The sequence below is a fragment of the Neophocaena asiaeorientalis genome, unplaced genomic scaffold (genome assembly GCF_003031525.2).
Source record: "Neophocaena asiaeorientalis asiaeorientalis breed wild unplaced genomic scaffold, Neophocaena_asiaeorientalis_V1.1 scaffold1239, whole genome shotgun sequence".
Lineage (NCBI taxonomy): Eukaryota > Metazoa > Chordata > Mammalia > Artiodactyla > Phocoenidae > Neophocaena > Neophocaena asiaeorientalis.
Genome location: NW_020174281.1, coordinates 6,550 through 10,514, shown reverse-complemented (window position 1 = coordinate 10,514; position 3,965 = coordinate 6,550). Strand labels below are relative to the sequence as shown.

The 3,965-nt window shown below is 38.6% G+C and overlaps 1 pseudogene; it reads right to left on the bottom strand.

The window, feature by feature from the left end:
- Positions 1 to 1,635: 1,635 nt before the first annotated feature.
- LOC112406866 (uncharacterized) lies at positions 1,636 to 1,725 on the bottom strand (annotated as a pseudogene).
- Between the last annotated feature and the right edge of the window lie 2,240 nt (positions 1,726 to 3,965).

Here is a 3,965-nt window from a genome sequence, read left to right as displayed (position 1 = left end):
CTGGCGTCAGGCAGCGTCAGGCAGTCCGGTAACTGGGACCGGTAATTGGGTTCATTTGCCTCTGCTTTATCTGCCTGCCATCTGCTTCCTGAAATGCAAATAGCTACACAGGGTGATTTGCTACAAGACAGTGCAGGGAGCTTAAGCACAAGATGCAGGATGTAATTTACATTGACAGCTAGGGAGTGATAGGAACAGGATGTAATTTAGTTTTGTGAAACATACATCTAGTTACAGACACTACAGATTAGTAACAGTTTAAATAAAACTAGGATCGATTAACCCTTTCAGGCCAGTTTATGTGTCTTCTCTAGCCTGTTCACTGTCCCCTTTACTTTCCTTATTTTCAGGAGAGGAAAAACTTCATTTCTATTTTTGCTGCAACACTATTATGCTTAGTGAAATGAGTCAAACAGAGAAAGACAAATACAGTATGTTATCACTCGCATGTGGAATCTAAAAAATAAACAATAAATGTAACAGAAAGGAAATGAACTCACAGATGTAGACATCAAAGCAGTGATTACCAGTGGGTAGAGGGAAGGGGGGAGGGGCAAGATAGGGGTAGGGGAGGGGATGAAGAGGCACAAACTACTATGCATAAAATAAATAAGCTATAAGGATAGCCAATGTTTTATAATAACTTTAAATGGAGTATAATCTATAAAAATATTGAATCACTGTGTTCTAATATATTTTTATTACAATATAATACTGTAAATCAACTATACTTCAATTTAAAAAATGATCACCACAGTATGTCTAGTTAACATCCATTACCATACATGGTAGAAATCTTTTTTTCTTGTGATGAGGACTTTTAAGATCTACGCTCTTAGCAAATTTTAAATATGCAATACGGTTTTATTAACTATAGTCACATCCCCAGGACTTATTCATCACTGGCAGTTTGTACATACTGACCACCTTTACCCATTTCACCCACCCGCCACCCCCTGCCTCTATAAGCTTTTTAAAAAATTCCATATAAAGTGAGATCATACAGGATTTTTCTTTCTCTGCCTGACATATTTTATCTAGCATAACACACTCACAGTCCATTCATGCTCTCACAAATGGCAGGATTTGCTTCTTTCTCATGGCTGAATTATATATATATATATAAATAATTTGGCATATATATATGCCAAATGTCCTTTATCCATCGATGAACACAGGGGTTTCCAAGTGTTGGCTACTGTAAATAATGCTGCAATGAATATGGGGGTACAGATTTCATATTGAATTAAGAGTTTCTGTTTCCTTCATACAAATACCAAGTAGTGGAATTGCTGAATCGTATGATAGTTCTATTTTTAATTTTTTGAGGACCTCCATACTGTGTTCCATACTGGCTGCAACAATTTACATTCCTACCAACAGTGTCCGAGGCTTCCCTTTTCTCCACACCCTTGCCAACACTTGTTAGTTCCTGTCTTTTTTTTTTTTTAACATCTTTATTGGAATATAATTGCTTTACAATGGTGTGTTAGTTTCTGCTTTATAACAAAGTGAATCAGTTATACATATACATATGTTCCCATATCTCTTCCCTCTTGAGTCTCCCACCCTCCCTATCCCACCCCTCTAGGTGGTCACAAAGCACCGAGCTGATCTCCTTGTGCTATGCGGCTGCACGAATTTGCGTGTCATCCTTGTGCAGGGGCCATGCTAATCTTCTCTGTGTCGTTCCAATTTTAGTATATGTGCTGCCAAAGCGAGCACGTTCCCGTCTTTTTGATATTAGCCATTCCAACAGGAATGAGGTGACACCTCTTTGTGGTTTGATTTCTCTGCTGATTAGTGATTTTAGGTGCCTTTTTAACTATCTGCTGGCCATCTCTGTATCTTCTTTGTAAAAATGTCTATTCAGATCCTCTGCCCATTTTTTAGTTGGACATTTTTTCTATTTTTTTTTTGTATGAGTTCTTCATATAATTTGAATACTAACCCCTTATAGGATATATGATTTGAAAAATTTTCTCCCATTCGGTAGGTTGCCTTTTCATTTTGTTGTTGGTTTCCTTTGTTGTGCTTTTTAGTTGGATGTAGCCCCACTTTATTTTTGCTTTTGTTGCCTTTACTTGGATCAACGTCTTTGCATAAGTTCTGGAAACAACTCTTTCATAGTTTCCATGGATCGTTTTTAGGGGAGAGGGTGAGTTGAGATGAACTACTAGTGAAAGGAGGGTCAATGGGTCGAACTATAGCTTCTGTTACTGTAGGTGGCCTCAAGGCCACAACTGATAGTCATTGTCTCCCTCCTGTGCTATCCACTCTCAATTCCCCTCATCCTTGGATAATATCTCTGCTAAAATGGATGGCTTACTTCGTGCGGTGACCCTTACGCTCGTCCCCGAGTGAGTGTTCTGAGCCCTGGTCATCATTTCTTTCTCAAACCATGGCTGCTGTACTTGACCATTTACTGTGTACTTGACCATTTACTGTCAAAATTGGGAAAGGCAGTACCAAGAAATACCCCACAGACTTGTTTTTAAACAATCATTTTCCAATTAAAAATTTTTTCCCCCAGACATTTTTATCACCCCAAAAGGAAACTCTGTACCCATTGAGAAGATACTACTTCGCTCTCTCTATCAGGCCCTGGAGACCACCAATCTGCTTTCTTTCTCTATGGATTTACTTATTCTGGATATTTCAGATAAATGGAATCATTACAGTGTATGACCTTTGTGTCTGGCATCTTCAACTTAGCATGATGTTCGTGAGAGTCATCCACACTGTAATATGTATTAGTATTGCATTCCTTAAAAAAATGTTTTTGGCCGTGTAACTGATATTTAATTGCTCCATTCCTTTTTATGACTGAATTACTATTCCACTGTATGTATATACCACAATTTGTTTATTCATTCATCCAATGATGGACATTTGGGTTATTTCCATGATTTTTCTATTGTGAATAGTGCTGCTATAAACGTGTGTACGTAGATTTGAGTGTTTGTTTTCAATGATTTAGGAGTGGAATTGCTGAGTCATATGGTAATTCTATGTTTATCCCAAAAAACACACCTCAAGAAACTTCCTGAAAGTCTGTCCTTGTCTCAGAAGCAGCTTTTCAGGAAACATGACATGCAACAGTATGGACAGTGTCCCATGAGACCTTATTTGTGATGCCTGAGGGTCTGGAGTTGGAAAGGGCTTCCCTTAGGAAGTGGCAGCTAAACTGAGAGCAAATTCAATGTTTTTTCCTTCCTTCCTTCCTTCCTTCCTTCTTCCCTCCTTCCTTTCTTCCCTCCTTCTTTCCTTCAGAGGGATGACATAGATGTTTTACACAGTATATCCTTTGAAAACTTTTGCATTTGAACCCTGAACTTATTCATAAGACGAATGATTATTTTAAGCAGGGTATTAGGGCTCAAATTACTAATATCATAGAACCATTACAGTGACAACTTGGATTGGAAACAATTTATTAGGAAAAAATATGGAAGCTTTTTTTATAACAATTTTGATAAATAAAAAAGTTGACAAATCAGTGTATAGAAAGAATATTGGTTATTTGGGAAATTGTATCATAAAATGGATGGGTTCCACAAGTTCTTTGATGTACTTGAAGAAAAGAGTGCTAAGTCAGTTTGGGCTGCTGTCACAAAGTACCATAAACGGGGTGGGGTGGGGGCTTGTAAACAACAAAAATGTATTTCTCAGTCCTGGAGGCTGGAAGTCTGAGATCTAGGTGCCGGGATCATCGCCTTCTGGTGAGGACTCTCTTCCGGGTTGCAGACTGTCCACTTCTCATTGTGTCCTCACAGGGCAGAGAGCAGAGAGAAAAAGCCAGCTCTCTCATAACTCTCACAAGGATAAGAATCTCATCATGAGGGCTCCATCCCGATGAGCTCATAAAATCCCAAAAGACCCACCTTCTAATACCATCACATTGGAGGTACGGTGTCAACATGTGAATGCTGGGGGGACCCAAATATTCAGTCTATAACAAGTAC